The following is a 19,382-nucleotide window of genomic DNA, read 5'->3' as shown; positions in this document are numbered from 1 at the left end:
CTATTAATTTCATTACCCCACTATCCCCAAAGTGTGTCTATCAACGTGAACCCGAAGCGTGGCGAGCGCAGCGAGCCCGCGAGGGGCGGCGGTACGTGTCCTCCGACCTTTTCATGCCCTACTATCCACTAGGGCGTGGAGTGAGAATAGAATAGTGTGGCGAGCGCAGCGAGCCACCGAGCCCGAAGCGTGGCGAGGGGACGCGGACACCTTCACAGGTATCCGCGTGCCCTTGCGGGCTTCACAGGTGTCCGCGTCCCCTCGCGGGGCTCGCTGCGCTCGCCACGCTTCGGGCTCGGTGGCTCGCTGCGCTCGCCACACTATTCTATTCTCACTCCACGCCCTAGTGGATAGTAGGGCATGAAAAGGTCGGAGGACGCGTACCGCCGCCCCTCGCGGGCTCGCTGCGCTCGCCACGCTTCGGGTTCACGTTGATAGACACACTTTGGGGATAGTGGGGTAATGAAATGAATAGCAAATCTTATGCAAATCGCATGCTAAATCGCATGCAAATCGTAAATCGCATGCGATATCGCATGCGATATCGTATGCGATATCGCATGCAAATCGCATGCAAATCGTAAGTACCCAAATCGGACGCCCAGATAACTCACAAGTACCGATTCCTCTCAGATGTAGTTTTTTGCTTATGGGCTGCGGGGCTGCAGCCCCCCCCCCCCCCCCCCCCAGGTAAAATCCGCCACTGTAGTGAAACCAGATGCAGACAGTGAGATTGCACTGGCTTCACTTTGACTGCCAGTGACTTCCTATTGGAGGTGTTCCCTCCCTCCGGGATGCCGTGCTGTGGGCTCCAGTGCAAAAACGCCAATTGGGCATGCGCAGTACCTATGACGGTACTATGCACGCGCTCGTCCTGGTGCCTGTCATTTATATTGTACAGGCGCCGGGATGAAGATTCCTTTTATGGGCTGTTGCCAAAGCAGCTCATAGAAGCTTGCCGCATGTGCAGTACATATGTTTGTACTGCACATGCGCCAGTCCTGGCACCTGTCATCATAGGACAAGCGCCGGGGACCGGGAGGAGAGCGGCGGCGGCAGGGGGAGGGGGGTGCCTGCAACACGGTACCCCCACTGCGGCCAGAGGCAGCCCCCCTCCCCCAAGAAGGTAGGAGCCGCCATTGGTACACACCCAAGTTTCATGCAGTACACACCCACATTCACAATCTCTTTTCACAATCTCTATATATGGAACTATACACGCCCTTTGGGTGGAGCATGACATGCCCCCACGCTGTGCAAAATTCTATTACCAACTATGATCTCCCTGAAACTACTTTTCAAAAGTAGGCAAGTATGACTAGCATAGATAGGGATACTCAGTCAGAAATAAAGAGGCTGTATAAGTGTTTAATAAGCAATGCCAGAATATGGATTCTTCATTCCTACTGTATCTACCAGACAATAGAACAGTACATATGTTGCTATCTTGTCTAGTGTACTTACATATTCTCTATTCTATGGTTTCCGGCAGATTTTCCTGAAAAGGAAAAAAATTGCAGAAATTAAAATACATTTCAATAATACAGTATGCCAGAATATCTGACAATAAGGGTATTTTAATCTAAACTATTTATAAAACAGTTAATTAAAATGTAAAACACTGATTTTCATATGATTAATTCTAGGAAAACCAGCAGTGTTAATATTCACCAGGAACATTTTCTCCGCCACTAGGTGGCATAGTCTCACTTACTGTACAACATATTAACACTGGCCAGGTCAAAGCAGCCAAAGCGATTCTAAAAATAATTGCCATGGGCTGTAGTCAGAGGCCTCTCATTGAAATGCAAAGAGAAAATCAATTATATGTTTAAGTATTATTGAAACCTGTTTTCCATATATAAGCTGTGTGATGCATAAAGCAGTTGTCTCTAAATACGATGAAATCTTTTATATTTGGTATATAGGGTCCGATTCAGACCTAATCATTGGGCTGCAAATGTTCGGAGCTTAGCAATCAGGTAAACACCACCCCGCCACAGCCCCTCCTTCTTCCACCGCTCTGCGTGGCTGTACATTTACAGCAGTGCACATAGGGGAGTAAGCCTAGACTTACTGGGCACTGCGATCACTGTGGGCAGCTGTGACAGCCCTCCCTCCCACGGCTGGGCTCACCTGCCCAGAAAACGCTTGGGTGCCACCTACAATTACCTTGCCAACAATGATTATTGCACGGATTTCTCAAGCATGCGCACTGCATACTGTGCACATTCGCGATCATTCAATAATCGCTCGGCCTGCGAATTCACAGCCAAGTGAATGGATCTGAATCAGGACCATTCAAAATCCACTGGCATACCGCAATAGACAAAGCCGGATTTACCACTAGGCCTGTGAGGCACAGGCCTAGAGGCGGCACATATCACTGGCCGCAGCCAGGCTGACTGTTAGTCACAGAGTGACTCACCTCCTGACCAGGCTAGCAGCAGCATGGGATGGCCGAGCAGGCAAAGGCAGCAGCATGGCCGAGCAGGCAACGGCAAGTTACCGGCGGCGCCACCATTGACATGATTCAAGATGGCAGTGGTGCAGCTTGTCACTCGCTGCTGTCTGCTGGGCCATGCACATGAATGACTGTCGGACCCACATCCCTTAGGCTCCCAAGCTCGTCTCAATGGCTCAGGTTGAGCTGTGCCACTGCCACCCGGCGCCCATTGGAATACACACAGCCTATTGGCTGCTGTGTATAGAGGCGGTGTCAACTGAGCCGTGCTACCGAGCAGCGAGCCCAGTGCTGAGACCAGTGTGTGTTGTTCCTCCCCTCCCTCTGGCCGGGGTCCATCTAGTCCACTCCAGAAACAAAAAATTAAGGTGTATTCTGTGCTGTGGTGGTTGCTGCTTAACTGAAGTATAAGTTTTGGGCAGCCAAACATGTTATGCCTAGGGGCGGCCTGACCCCTAAATTCACCCCTGCTTATAGGACCAACAGAAGTGCCTTTCCTAATAAAGTGTGCTCTCCTGTACATTTCCAGGGGACTGACATGCATATGCAGGTAGCTCAAGGTTACAGACAGAATGATGCTGCTGCAACCAAAAGCAAGTTGCATATTCCACAACATGTGCGCACTGAATGGATATACAGTAGCTTATAGGTGACAAAAGCATACAGTATGTACATACAGACAAGTAAAAGAATAAACTAACAAAAAGGTTGGGGCATACACAATAGACAGGCCTATAGGCAGAATGTTGGGGGCACATCATCTATATATGTCTAGTGTCCATGTGTCTCCAAAACACTGCTCTGTTGGCAGTGAGTGAAACTATATCTCTCTCTCACTCATGCACAAACACAGAGGCACAAGGTAACAGACTAGCTTTCGAATCTTTTGCTTCGAGCGGGCTTACTAGTTGCTGATACAAGCACTGTTTCAAAATACAATCGAACTGCAGAATAATCAAATAATCCAAGAACAGTAAAAGCAGTCAAATAAGCATGAAAGAGCAAAACAATATAAACCCGGCAATATAACCTGCAATGTTTGATGCTTCTGATCCCATGTGATCTCCAGTCAATGCCTCATTGCCCTACGATGATGTGCCAGTGGCAGGAATGACATCATGCAATTAAGTCAGGATGTAGTGGCATTATTGTAATGTTCTTAGGGGGAATGTAATGGAGAATGAATTTTGCAGCAACATTTTAGGTTGCCACAAATAGTCTGCAATTTTGCCAACCAAAATGAATAGTATTTAGCATTGGGTCTGCTCCTCTATGAGGAGGAATCATACTTACTTGTTTCTTCAGCTTGAGTCCCTCCTGCAAATTCACGTTACAAGGGATTTGGGTGTCATCTGCAGAAAGATGGTACTGAAGGCCTAAAAAGATGATTTGTTTAGCAAGTGATGACATACAGAGTGAATTGAGTATGGGGCCTAAGACTGACTGTTGAGCATCCCAATGGGGAAAGAGAATGTGGGTTGATGAGAATATTGTGAGGACCAAATAAATGAAGAAAACATTTTAAAAAAAGTGGACGCATGACATTCATAGACTGCGCGGTCATGAAGAACAGAGAAATGACCTTTTCATTTAGTAGAGAGGTTGTCATTGGTGACTAAGGTCAGTTTTCTTTCATGGAGTGGAGGTAAAAAAAGGAAGATTGAGGGTATCAATGAGCTTAGATAATAATGTAGAGTTGTGTTGAGACAATATCCAGCAATAACCCTGATGGATGCTATTACTTAACTTTGAGTTGGACCCTGCAGCACTTGTGCAAAACAAAATAGTTGTGATGGGCACCACAAACAGCTCCAGACCACCGGAATCCCTCTCCAGCTGGACTGCACCCTAAAGGTAAGAATGGTAATGCCATCTTAAGGAAAGAAAAATCTTAAATGCTTTAACTTTATGATATATCATATGGGAAGATGTGATATTAGCAATCAATAAATAGCAAAATATGTGAAATTAAAGTGGCACAATCATGTGGAAGGAGGGGGAACATGGTGTGGCATATAGTGTTTGAGCCCCACTCAGAATCATACTTTCAATCAATCTTAAGTAATAGTACATTTCTGTTTATTATTATTTTAAATGGAAATATCAGTTGAAGAAATGAGTACACACTGCTAGGATCTGGTTTTGTGAATCCGAGTGTGGGGTCAAGAGAGCTGCTGAGAGAGACTTGTAGCTATGCTGGCTTGATATATTTCTTCCACATAGACCGAGAATGATGTACAGGGATGAATCCCACCCTGAGGTGCAGAGTCTTACACACTTCACCAAGAACCGACCTGCCTCAGTGTGCAGGTCGTAGCCCTTGGTTAGGGCTTGTTGGCTGAAGTACAGTATATGGTGTTCCGAGTTCGAAGAAAGATGTCAGAAGATGAACAAAAGACTATAGGACTGATTGGACCGGAATTGAAGATTAATATGAAGATATTCTGGTTCCAGATGATTTACCAGACAGACTAGACCGGAGCTGAAGACGAAGATGAAGATAACCTTGTTCAGAATGTTTCACCACACCCACTGGACCAATATACAATTGGCATCCGGGAAGAACCGGCCACTGTAAAGAAGGAGCGTTTACATTAACCACAAGTGAAAACATATATATATCAATATTAAACTAGTGAATAAATATTAGATGCAAATTTATAAAAGGTATATGTCTGGGGGGTTTTGAAGGGACTTGTGGACTTTTGGAACCGTATAAAAAATGGGTACTTTTGGAAATTTTGGGGTCAATGCTGTGCAAAGTTTACATGTTCCAACAAAAACAATACATGTTTTTTAACTGAAAAGCCACAGCAAGTAAGATCTTAACGTTCAGTAGATACATCGACGACCTGTTTATGGTATGGTTAGGAGGAGAGGAGGACCTAATGGAACTGATTGAAAAAATTAATAACAGACCATCACCCATTAAATTATCATATCAAAATTCAAAAAAGTGAAATCAATTTCCTAGATGTATGTGTCAAGATTAAAGATAACACCATTCAAACCGAATTATTTGTCAAATCCACCAACAGAAATACCACCTTAAGGTCTAACAGTTTCCATCCTCTTGCTTTGAAAAAAGCATTAACCAAGTCCCAAATGATCTCAGCCGCCAGGATCACCAGCCAACCCGCGCAATTACCTGCAGTATTAGACAGCTTTGTGAATTAGAATAGAATTTTGGAATAGAGGATATCCTTTGAAACAGCTCCAACAACAAATCAACTGTCCTTCGTTTGTTCCTTTTGAATTTAACAAGATCATCCTTGTATACTGTATTTTGCATTGTTGCTCAAGCTTCTCAAGCCAATGCGTGTTAGAAGCATCATTCAGCTGAATATTGTTCTCATTGACAAAGGTACTAATCTTGGTGTGGGTGGTTTGTAATGCATGCCCCGCCTCCTCAACGACAAGAATCATTAGGTCAAGAGCACATCGATTAAGAATTCCTATCCACTTTCTAACAAACTCAGGGTTGTGTCTCCCGATAGTTGGGGTATTATGAACCCTGAAACCCCTTGGAATCCTTTTAGCACGGAAATAGTCCGATAGGGACGTGCCATGTAGTAAAAAGTCAATCTCACTGCGTCACAGTTGAAATAATTGATGATATACCTCATCCATAGAGAGGCCAGAGTCTTGTGATGGATCACTCTCCTCAAACAGTATGTTTTGAATTTCTGCAGGTGTAAATGAAAAGGTCTCACAAGCTGGTACTGTAAAGACCTGCAGTTGTAGGATTTTCCATCCTGAATATTCCAGGTACACGTTTAGATGGTAAAGGTTTAAATGAGACACTCTCAGGGTTCAGAAGAAAAAATGCCAAAAGAATAAGTCCATATACATGGATATGATATAATATATGCGGTGTGAAGGGCAATCCTCCCCCCACACAATTGTAGTGATCCAATCCTGCCGGCACTCCACTTATAAATAACGATATACTCTGTTGCCATAAAAAATATACAGCGTCCAAAGTCCTAGAGTATAGGACAATAACGGCACTTAGAGACTTTTCAGCATAAGAATATTGAAAATACAAACAGCGGGTAATGTTTCGGGGGACAAACCCCTTCTTCAGACCCTTTCTACAGCAACCATAACACCCCACAGTGACCCCCTTTATACCTTACCTACAGTTGCCATGCTCCCCGGGCGTCCCAGCTGCGTCTGCCGCTACTGGAAGTCACCAGCGTGCACTTCCGTCTCAGGACAAGGCGTTGCTAAGCAACACCCTGTTTGCACTCCACAGACCCGGAAGCGCCAGCAGATGATCTCACAGGCAGCGGCGCGCATACATAGGTCCGCCTCACAAGGAGTCCTAGCAACCAGATAATAAATATTGTGCATAGATTGCGAGTTGATGCGCGGTGGCAATAGATCTAAGCAGTTACTCATCCTGGAGTCCAAGTGGATCTTCCGCTTGGGGACCATCCAACCTGGTGGCCTCAACGAGAAGATCAATTTGAATAGTTTGATATGATGATGTGACCGCAATGAGAAGGTTTATGTCATACTGTATAACCTGATATGATGTTGCTTATATTGGATGTATTTTTCTCCTACCTATAGTATGTTTTTGATGTTTCTGTATGTTTATTATTGTTTTTAATGCTGCTCACTTTTCCTTTTTTCCCCTAGGCCAAGTTACCCATGGTAACCATGTATAGTGGCGGTGGGCGGAGCTACGCGTCTCTATTGGTTGACAGATACTCTATACAGATGGGTATACTGTCCTTATGTGAGATGGTGTTGCTCTGCCTTACACCTATACTGTCTGGTTATATGTGAAGTCCGGCCATGGGAGGATATGATAATATACATACTGTCTATGTACAACATCAAATATTTTAAAAACAAACAAGTTTAGATCATCCACACAGGTGTAAATATAAATTTTCTATTACTTTTTTTTACATTAAAGACTCTCTGAAAGTTCATTGAGCTCTATATAAAGAGGCTGGGACAGTGTTCACAATTTTTATTAAAAAGCAGATGACAATTGAACAGTATTCTGGCCTCATTTGTGTGGAAAAACGCCCGCCCCAAAATTAAACTGAGTAATTTGATGAGGGAGAAAGAAGACGGTGGGCTGGGTCTACCAGATCTTAGGAGATACTATATGGCAGCTCAGTTGTCTCATCTAAGGCCATGGCTTTGTCAGGAGGACCAATGCAGAGAAACAGTGAATACCTTAATATCATTTTCGACCCCAGAGACCTGCCCAACACAGAGAATCCTACAGGGAAAAAAGACTAAGACAGATCCCCCCTTGATAACTCAAGCCATTACAATATGGCAAGAATCTAATAAATTATTAGAAGTTAAATTTATAGACACTGATTACTTTTTGGAAGATTATCTTACAACTAGTGAATCTGAGACCCTGCAAATTAAAACTGCATGGTACCCCCACGCTGTGACTAAACTTAGTCAAATATTTGATTCTGCAGGAATCAAACCATTCACACAGCTGAAAGAGGAATTTGAACTACCTCAGACTTTCTTCTTTCGCTATCTTCAATTGAGAAGTGCGATACAGGCCAAAAATGAAAATAAAACTTTGGTATTTGGAGAAACTCCATTAAAATTAATACTAAAAACAGGCAATAAATCAAAGTTAGTATCAAGAATATATAAAATATTAGGTAAAAATATACATAAGGATGAGTTAAGGGAATTAAAAGGGAAATGGGAAGACGACCTTGGGGATATAAATAGTGAGGAATGGGAAAGGGCTAAATCCGCAATACCTAGCACCACCAACTCACTGCGTGTTCAACTGACACAACTATATATTTTACATAGATCTTACCTCTCAGCTACAACCTTAGCGAAATTTTCAGGGCACTCCCTAACAAAATGTCCAAAATGCGAAGATCCCACCGGGACATTTTTCCATCTAATATGGAACTGTCATAGAGTCGCAGAATTTTGGGGAAAAGTGAAAGTCACTATAGCGAATACAGGGATTACCAAGAAACTCCTAACCCCAAGATGTTGTTTATTGGGGATGGTAGACGAAAGAATAATGGGCTATGAAAAAACGTATATTCTTAACTTATGTGCAATAGCAAAAGTGATTGTGGGAAGAAACTGGATGTCCAAGAACCCCCCAGAATATAACAGCTAGAAGTCATTGGTTAACTTCACTATTAAGCAAGAAAAGTATATATATTTAAGGAACAACACTTTAGTTAAATGTAACCAGATTTGGCACGGATGGATTAATTCCATACATTACAAGGAATAAAAAAAAGATAAAAAAAATAAATAAATAAATAAATAAATATAAAAAATAAATAGATAAAAGGAAAAAAAAAATATATATAAATAAAAAAACACAAGAAACTAGACGCACTTTAATAGAATGATATAAGCACCTTTATTATAAAATATTAGGATATGACAAGTAAACACATTGAAAAGATTGCATGATTTAAAATTAAAAGAGTCAAAGTAAGGATAGTCACGCTATTAATTATTCAACAAGTAGGGTAATATAGGAAACCCCGGGCACCAAGGTCACACGAGTAGATGGGCACTGAAGTAAAATAAGGTATAACAATTTAGAAACTCGTATGGCATACGAAAAATGCCCCTCTTTCTTGCTTCCTGTCAGTTATGTGCGACTGACAACAAGCAATACCAACAACAAATGTAGAAACCAATGACCGACTCTCAACATATGACTCAAGCATGTAGAGAATATAAGCTACTTCCCACTTTTCTACGGTAAACGACCCTGTAAACACTACAGCTAATAAGTAAAACACTATGTGGCAACCCTGTCTCCTGTGTACCCGAGGAGAACCACTCCGTCGGGCAGATAGCAATAGCAATATAATGTTAAATGGATAAGTAACAAGCGCGGCAGCTAACGAACAACTAAAGGGATATTACAGTGAAAACACTCTATCTTGATTTTGTAACTCAAATGTATATGTTATTGTTTCTTCTTTTATGTTTTTTTTTTTTATTTTTTTTTTATTATTATTGTTTGTGATTAATGTAATATAAGTATGTCTTTTATATGGAAAAACTCAATAAAAAGTTCAAGATTAAAAAAAAAAAGCAGATGACAGAGTGAAAAATGTTCCACAATCCACTGTCCCTATTACAACATCCACATACAAAAAAAAGTTGTGCAGTATCAATGTTTCTCTCCAAGAAATGTTCAATCTGTAAGACAATATGGGGGAAATTTTACCAAGACGGGATTTGTATTTTACATGGGATGTTGCTATGGGCAACCATTCAGAATCTACTTTTTATTTATTTATCACCTTCTAGAAGATAATAGACAGGATCTGATTGGCTGCCCATAGCAACATACCATGTGAAATAGAAATATATATACAGTATATATATATATATATATATATATATATATATATATATATATATATATATATATATAGTATACAGGGTTATTTTATTTATATGTGAATAATAAATAAATAGTCATTAATTATGACTTAGCAAGTAGAATTGGAACAAATCACATGATGTAAGTAATAATGACAAATCTCAAGGAGCAAGCTGTTCATGAAAAATGCACAAATACCTTCTCATTATTTATTAATAATTTCAAAATATCAATGGCTGATCTAAATTCTATAGAACTGAAACCATCACAAGCGGTATTACAGATGCAGATAATAGCACGAGAAGATGAAGCAACTGATACATAAAAAAAGATAGCCGCGCACAATCCTCGTTCAGGTAACAAATTTAATGGCAGCAATTAAAATAAAGTAGCAAACTGACATGAAAACAGAATGGCTTCTTGTCAATATTAGCAAACCCCCAAGGATTCTGAGAAGCCCAAACATTCAGAGTAATTGGGCATGAGTTTCTGTCTGTAATAGGGATAAACTGCGCCAGGCAGAGAATGAAAGAGAGTTTTGCCTATTGGATTGATTAATCTGAACAAGATGATACACATTTAATACATTTAATAATTTACAATTAATATATAAAATGATAACAACTAAAATACAGCATATATTTAATGACACTTGACAGATAAAATTAGAACTAAGCATGTACCTTTGAGATAAATAAAAAGTCACATGCATCTAAAAAACATATCCAAAAACCCTCCATACCTTACACAAGACACTGCAAAAAACTCTAATCCATGCACTCATTATATCACGCATTGATTATTGCAATGGCCTCCTTACCGGTCATCCTAAGAAAAGACTCTCCCCACTACAATCCATTTGAATGCAGCTACGAGGCTGATCTTCCTTGCTAGACGTACAACATCTGCTGATCCACTCTGTCAGTCCTTCCACTGGTTGCCTGTATATTACCGCATTCAATATAAAATACTTCTACTTACATACAAAGCCATTACTCTGACTACACCGACTTATATCTCTTTGCTTATCTCAAAATATATACCCACCCGACCTCTCAGCTCTGCACAAGATCTGTGTCTCTCATCCACACTCATTACTCGCTCCCATTTACACTTGCAGGTTTTTTGTCGGGCAGCACCCACCCTATGGAATGCCCTTCCACGCACACTAAGACTCTCCTCTAGCCTCCAAACTTTCAAGCATTCCCTGAAAACTCACCTCTTAAGGCAAGCTTATCCAGAACCCCCACATAGCATCCAGTAGCATTCCTATCTACAGGGCCGGCGCTACCCGCTCAGCCTGCAAAGCAGGGAGGCCCCAGGCTGTGTAGGCGGCGCTGTCCCTGCTCTGCGACTCTGCAACTGTGCGCAGGGGTATGTGGTGCTGGTGCTGCGCCTGTCACGGTGTGTGACAGGCAGCAGCGCTGGCAGCAGAGGAGAGGGAGAGATGACAGCAGCAGTAGGGACAGGAGTGACTCAGGACGGAGGGCTTACATCAGAGAGCAGCAGCAGGGGAGGTCCCCTCACCTTCCACACACTGCGCTGCTGAGCCCCTCCCCCCTGAACTCTGCATCAGTGTCAGGACAGCATGTGCCGAGCTGTGATTGGAGGAGCTCGGCACATGCTGATTAGTAGAGCCCTGATTGGAGGAGCCTATCATCACATGCTCCCCTGACCCCTGGAACATCGAGGATCTGACTGACAGCATGGCACCCTTTGAGTCTGTGAGTATGCACCTAGCCACCTCTGTCTCTTCACCTCCTGCCTCTTTGCAGCTTCTCTATCTATCTATCTATCTATCTATCTATCTATCTATCTATCTATCTATCTCTCTCTCTCTCTCTCAGCTCATCATCTGTACCACCCTCTCCCTGCCCTGTATCTATCCACTTATCTCCCTACCCCCTCTCCCTGTCCATTACAACCCCCCCCCCGCCCAGTACCTATCCCTTCATCTCCCTGCCCAGTGCTTACCAGCATATATCCCCCCTCCTGGAATTATCTATCTCCTCATCCCCCTGCCAGTACCTGCCCCCCTCTACTGTCTAGCATCTGAGTCCCCCCCTTCTGGCAGTATCTATCCCCATCTCTCCCTACCCAGTACCTGCCCCCCTTTCCCTGCCCATTACCTGCCACCTCTCCTGTCCAGTATATATCCCCTCATCTCCCTGCCCAATACCTGCCCCTCTCTCTGCCCATTATCTGCCCCCCCCCCTGCCCAATACCTTTCCCCTCATCTCCCTGCCCAGTATATGCCCCTCCCTCCTGCCCAGTATCTATCCCATCATCTCCCTGGCCAGTACCTTCCCCCCTCTCCCTGCTCAGTATCTATTCCCTCTTCTCACTGCCCAGTATCTATCCCCCTCCTCTCCCTGACTATCATCCATCCCCCCTCTCCTTGCCCATTATCTGTCCCCCATTTCCCCAAACCTGTCTCCGTCTCCCCTCCATCTGCCCCCTCTCCCCACATATGTACCACCCTCACTCTTCACAGCATCTCCACTCCCCGCTGACTCCCCAGCATTTATCCCCCCCCCCCCCTCTCTCCCCACATCTGTTCCCCTCTCTTCCCAGCATATGCCCATCTACCCCATCTTTGTGATACGTAATGGTGTAATTGAATTGTTGGTACTATTGTACCACCAATTATGCCCCTTCTTTATGATACCACATCCTTTAGTTGTGTGTTCTGTCCTTTTATTAAATATGCGGGGGGGCGCAAATATAGCGTTTGCTGGAGGGCGCCGGACACCCTAGCACCGGCCCTGCATATCTAATTGCAACCCATCAGGACTGCCTTGTAATCTGGTGGGACTGCCATGCTAGGGAATCCTATCCTTATGAATCCCTCCTATTATCCATATAGATTGTAAGCTTGTAAGCAGGGCCCTCATATCTCTATGTCGGTTTGTTTCTACCCAGTTTGTTTTTTCAATTGTAAAGCGGAATATGCTGTTCTATGTAAGAAACTGTGGTACTCTTTACCTAGAACGGCGCCCGTCGCGGGTACATTTATGTATGGCCGCGACGCGACCGACGCGATGCCCGCGATTTCCCATTGAAACCAATGTTAAACATGGAAATCGTGTCGGTCGCGTCGCGGCCGGACATAAATGTACCCGCGATGCCCGCGACGCGATGCTCCCGATTTCCCATAGGAATCAATGTTAAAAGGCGCGATGGACCCGATTTTACTGTTAAATGGCTCAATCCACCCGATTTGGCCATAGGAATCAATGTTAAATGGGCCACAGAGCCCATTAACCCTTAAATGTCCCCCCCAATTTTTAACGCCACCCCACGATCCATGCCAACCCGAAGCGTGGCGAGCGCAGCGAGCCCGCGAGGGGCGGCGGTACGCGTCCTCCGACCTTTTCATGCCATACTATCCACTAGGGCGTGGTGTGAGAATATAATAGTGTGGCGAGCGCAGCGAGCCACCGAGCCCGAAGCGTGGCGAGCGCAGCGAGCCCCGCGAGGGGACGCGGATACCTTCACAGTTATGCGCGTCCCCTCGCGGGCTTCACAGGTGTCCGTGGCGAGGCGGACACCTGTGAAGCCCGCGAGGGGACGCGTCTACCTGTGAAGGTATCCGCGTCCCCTCGCGGGGCTCGCTGCGCTCGCCACGCTTCGGGCTCGGTGGCTCGCTGCGCTCGCCACACTATTATATTCTCACACCACGCCCTAGTGGATAGTAGGGCATGAAAAGGTCGGAGGACGCGTACCGCCGCCCCTCGCGGGCTCGCTGCGCTCGCCACGCTTCGGGTTCGCGTGGATCGTGGGGTGGCGTTAAAAATTGGGGGGGACATTTAAGGGTTAATTGTGCTTATTTGGGCTCTGTGGCCCATTTAACATTGATTCCTAGGGCCAAATCGGGTCCATTGAGGCATTTAACAGTCAAATCGCGGTCAATCAGCCTTTTTAACATTGTTTCCTATGGGAAAATCGCGGTCATCGCGGGCATCGCGGCCATCCCGATTTACCCGCGATGCCCGCGATGACCGCGATGACCGCGATTTTTACCCCTGATCACCGCGATTTCAATCGCTGGCGCCGTTCTAGGTAAAGAGTACCTAAACTGTAAATAAATAAATTAACACAATTATTTCCAATGTCGGTCGGGCTGGGGGATGGTGTTGCCGGGAAGCGGTGCAGCCGGGGAGGGGTGCCAGATGCGGTCCCGGGGAGCGGGGCAGGTGGTGCAGGGCTTCCTGCACGGGATGCAGTTTAAATCCCGGCGGTCGGGATCCCGGTGTTCAGAATCCCGATGCTGGAATCTCGACCGCTGAAATCCAGACACTTTCTCCCTTTGTGGGTGTCCACGACACCCCTGGAGGGAGAATAAATAAGCATGCCGAGCGTAGCGAGGCACCAGGCCCGCTGCGTGGTGAGCGCAGCGAGCCAGCAAGGGGGGGCGAACCACGTCCCCCCCTTGTCGGAATTTCGGCGGTCGAGATTCCAGCATCGGGATTTTGAATGCCGGGATCCCGACCGCCGGGATTTCATACTGAATCCTCCTGCACTGAGGCGGGCAGCAGCGGAGTGAGTGGCAGATGTGTGCGGTGGTGCGGCATGACCTCTCACATCATGTCACGCTGCACAGAGCCACACGCCAGGTCAGCAACCGCCTTGGCAGCGTCTGAGTGAGTGCTCAGATGCTGCCTGGCATTAGACTGCTTATGTGCAGTCTAATCCCGAAACCCCAGATTGGAAACTTCAATCCCGGCGATTTTGGGGCCAAATCCCGGGATCCTGTAGATCCTGACCTCGGGATTGGCCACCCGTACCTGCCTTCCATTAGCCAGACACACTCATTATTAATCATTATTATAATCATTATTATTAAAAAAAACTATAAAAAAACATCCATGGTTTCTCTGAAATGAGTCATAATAGTAATGTCCTTTATTGTAATACAGCGCAGCCCTGAGTGGCAATGCAATGGTTGTAGTACTGATGCCGGCAAGATTCTGACCTTCGGTTCATGTATCCCAGAGCAAAATCCTGTTTACGTCAGTTCTCATTCAGACTAACACCTTGTATTCCATGTCAACTTTTACACAACAGATCTGTCTCCAGCCTCCAGTAGTTTCTGAGTTTGGAGATATGCAGGATTGCTGCCAGAGATATTCTCCAGTCCTCACATTAGAATAAGCTCTTGATTGAGAAACTCAATACAATTTACTTGTTACATATGCTGGCAGGCCAGCCAAAGTTCAGAATGCTCTCAGCCTCTATGACAGCATGGACTTCAAGTACATTCATCTGTAACCAATAATAGGACCTTTCTAACTGCACAGCTTCAAGATACAGCAATAGATCTTGACAATAATCAATATTTTTATATTTTTTGCTCCAGTGCAGACACATTTTGTGAACTATGTGAGCGGCACAGAGGCTTGTGTTAATAAAATACAGGAACAAAAAAATCTAAGTGGGTCTTTCATCATCCAAAATAATTTTGGGCAGGTGAAATAGCAGTCCTTGGGCCATGTGTCATTTGTACCTCCCCAATTCCCTAGCGATCGCCTTAGATGTTGCTGAATTGTACAGCATCATTTTATTCCAGAATCTGACCTGTGTACATTTATTTATAATTTTCATATTATTGTCAGTTCTCCCTGAGTAACTTGTCCAGCACCGGTCCAAAAGATATATTTCTAAGCCTTCATACCATATGACTGATTGTTGCTATTTCTGCCTGGTTGAACTTACATAAAGCTATTTTTTTTTCATATGAGTCACCCAAGGAACTCTAGATGTCATATAAAACTCCAATAAAATATTTCTTGGGTAGATTAAGAAATTAAAAAGCAATTCATGGGTATTCTTTGGCAATGCCAACAGAAGACACCCTGTGCCTAATGCTGAGTTGATCCTATGCCAGATTACTTAGAGCAGTTGAACGCCAAATGCTCACAAAGAGAACGAATGCATGTACAGTACAAGCCAGCACCTAGGCCAATACAGTAAGGGATTGTTCAATGAAATGTCACTCATGCAGACCTGGGGGAAATACTGTCATTTGTTAACAGGCAGGAGCTGATTGGGTGGTTGTTTATTACTCTCCATTGTATCACTTTTGAAGCTTAGGGCATCATACATGTTGATGATGTTGACTCAGAGTAAACTAAGGGGGGTATTCAATCTTTGGGTCACGGCAGACGAGCTTGCTCGCCTGCCGTGACCCAGTCCCGTTCTCGGTCAGCTCAACCGAGAACATGCAGGCGGGATTTAATGTCCCGCCTGAAGCGGGATGAGAAGGGGGCGTGGCCGCGAGTTGCGGCCGTGAAGTGACGAGATGCAGCCGGCAGCTCATCACTTCCCGGCTGTTCTCGGCAGAACAAGCCCGACAGCTAGAGATGTCGGGCTCGTTCTGCCAGGAAACCCTGTTCAATGCTGTCGGGGAATAGGGCCCGACGGGAGATGCTCGACGGCGATTGAATATCCCCCTAAGTGTATACATGCTGCTAATGCAGAACAGGACAAATAGATGTTTATGGATCTGAGTAATAGAAATAATATGATATTTATCACAATTTATTATAGAATTATTAACATCCATTTTGCATTAACCCTGCATTAGAGTGACTATGGAGTAAAACACACATGCAGTACAGGATCATCGGCTTTTGTAGCAGGCATGTTCTTTTAACTCCCGATACCTAGCAACAACCGGGATCCGCCGGACCTGTGAGCCACTGCAGATGCTCCGCACAAAAGTAGATCATTTTTGTCGATCCTTAATCTGTCACACAATGTATAAACAACATTAAATACATGCAAGCCCAGCAAATATAGAGATGCCTACAAACTAATATATTGTTTTAATCTAGCTTGGAGTCCTGCACTCAAGACTGCACACTCAGCTTGGCACTATGAGGGTAAGTCCTACTATACATATACGCTGAGTGTTAGTCTGTGGGACTGTGTTTGGGGTGCAGGGCTCTTTGGGCTGTTTTTGCTGGGCTGTTCCATGGCATCATATCATACATTTTCCATCACCCCTTTAGTTTGTTTAGCATATATGTAGCACCCTTCACATTTTATTATTACCTCTTACTTATGTAAGTCTTACAACATATAATTTCATTTATATCCCTTTACTATCACTTTAATTTTATACCAATGTGATGCCATGGGGTGGTTCTGCTGGGCTGGCCTGGGGGGTCCCACACCTTAGACTTGTCTCAGAGTCATGTTAGGGACTTGTCCGATAGAGGTCACCTGGACGCGGTGGACATCATATGGCTAATAATAGCCATCATATGCTAAGGACCTCAGAAATGCAATACAGCAAAGATTTTAAAGGTTTAGCATTTATATTTAGTGTGCACCTGCAAACTCCTCCTCCTGCTTGCTACATACTAATATAGACTTTACCTTAGAATAATTTTATAAAAATAATAGCCTGAAATAATAAAGTTTTCTTGTAGTGACAGACCCAACACAGTATGATATATGGGGTTATACTAACCAAATGAGGTGTGGTTCAATAGATCTACAGTAAAAAGTTAGACATTCAGTAGGTGGACCTCAAATGGTCAAGATGGAAAAAAGATGAATATGTTAAAAGGTCAACATGGAAAGGATAGACAGTAGAAATGGTCGATGGGTACAAAAGGTCCACAGGGTCAGGTAGACATGATAATGATTGACACTTAATTGTGTGTGTGTGTGTGTGTGTGTGTACATTTTGTATGTTTCACAACATCTGAGGCAGATTAGTGTAACATATACCCTCGTCGACACGCTTTGCTCACCATTCTCCGGGCAAGGTGCCTTGCTGTGCTCAGCATAGGTTACTATTAACAATCTTCTTAAACCATGTAGATGATAAATAAGGAAAATTTGAAGGAAAAAAACAACATTTTTATAAAACGTGTCGGCCATTGTCATGTCAAACTTTTCAACCTTTTGACCTTAAGCACTATGTACTTTTTAATTGTCAACCATTTGGTCATGTTGACCTTTTGCATGTCGACCATTGTCAATCTATTGACTCTTTTTATTGTAGATCTATCAACCAGATACCAACAAAATGTAGGTTAGATTTTTTTTAACTCACCTTTCCTTTATCCTTCCAGGATTAATACCTTGAACAGAGTTCTCTGGTGATCAATCAGCAGCAAACAGACTCCCTATGGCACAGAGGTGCGGCTGAAGATACTATGAGAACACAGCAACTGAAGATAACATGATGAACAGATGCAGAAATAAACAGATCTGTGATAGTGGCTGTGCAGTGGCCAGTGAACAGGTAGACCCAAGTCCGGTGCAAGGCAACTCAGTGCCCCAGGTGGGCTCCACTGGGTGATGCGGCCTTCGCTCCACGGGGCGGGGGGGCGTCCACCCTACCAATAACGTCTGTCACCAACCTGCTAGGGGGTGGGGGGTTGGGGTCATGCTACCGCTGCTGACTTGCTCTACGGTGGGAGGGTACGGACACCGCTCAACTGGCTCCATGGGGGGGGGGGGGGGTCCAAAGTGCCACCCTCCCAAGTGCCGCCTGCTCCCAAGTGCCGCCCTCCAGTGCAAATGCCTGAAGCTGCCTAGTGGTGGCCCTGGGTAGACCCTCCCATGCTCCCTTGCTATAGTGAAATAAGACCATGAGAATTAATGTGCACGCTGTTCGAAGGGATGTGTACGGTTAGCGTAGCCAAGAGAAAATGCCCAAATCCCTTTGCAAGCCATTGACCATAGACTGATTTTTACACTGGTCACCCCTCATAGCAAGCGCTGTATAGCACTGGACTTGCTGCGATGAATGCAGGCATATCAGGCATGAGCTGATGTCACACACCCTCTCCTAAAACAATTGGGCATACCTGCATACCTGCATTTTCCATGACACTCCCAGAGTTTTTGGGGGCGCACTTAGGGCCAAATGTAATAGAGTGTGAGAATTAGAAAGTGAGAGATTTTGACAAGTTTTCGCCACCCACTCATCTGCCTTGAATTGTACTAGCTTGGTCTCTACATATTGAAACTAAAAGCACAATTAAGGATTTGTACAATTTGCCAGTTTTAGGGATGATTTGGGGCTCAGTTCCCCTTGGGTTGGTGTGGTTGGGGTGCCTAGGGTGGCCCACTAGAATATTTATTTAGCACTTTTTTAACATTATTAAATATTTTTTTGTATTATTTTCTATTAATATTACACTTTCTAAAATTGTATTAACAGCCTTCACCTGTGAAATACCTTTTAACACCTAGGTTTTGCTTCTTTCTTAGTAATTCACTAACACTGTAGATTTGCACTGTGCTGCCCTGGGGTGGGCTTTTTTGGGGGTCATGCGCTCTGGATTTAAACTTAATATTAGGCAACTATCAGAGATGAAGTCACCTAGATGCTGGTTGGTGGTCTAGGATTTGTTGGCCAGAAAATATACCAAGAGCCTTGATATTGATCTCTGTTAGACAGCAACATCTATAATTATTATAGAGTATATACCAGAACTCTATACATTTTTCTCTGTAAAACTACAAGTAATTAGGGTGTACTATTCCAGATTCCCTTCTCCTTTATACTAAATCATTTGT

At 44.3% G+C, this 19,382-nt stretch overlaps 1 long non-coding RNA gene across 1 annotated transcript; it reads right to left on the bottom strand.

The window, feature by feature from the left end:
• Window positions 1-1,174: 1,174 nt before the first annotated feature.
• LOC146075233 (uncharacterized) lies at window positions 1,175-16,657 on the bottom strand. Its single transcript, XR_014473530.1, has 3 exons — window positions 16,449-16,657; window positions 3,758-4,312; window positions 1,175-1,498 (listed from the first exon to the last, which is right to left on the bottom strand). It is a non-coding gene; the product is annotated as an uncharacterized LOC146075233 (long non-coding RNA).
• Between the last annotated feature and the right edge of the window lie 2,725 nt (window positions 16,658-19,382).

Source organism: Crinia signifera, chromosome 4, assembly GCF_055691185.1.
Source record: "Crinia signifera chromosome 4, ASM5569118v1, whole genome shotgun sequence".
Taxonomy (NCBI): domain Eukaryota; kingdom Metazoa; phylum Chordata; class Amphibia; order Anura; family Myobatrachidae; genus Crinia; species Crinia signifera.
The sequence above is the reverse complement of the archived record's forward strand: the minus strand, read 5'-3'. Positions and strand labels throughout refer to the sequence as shown.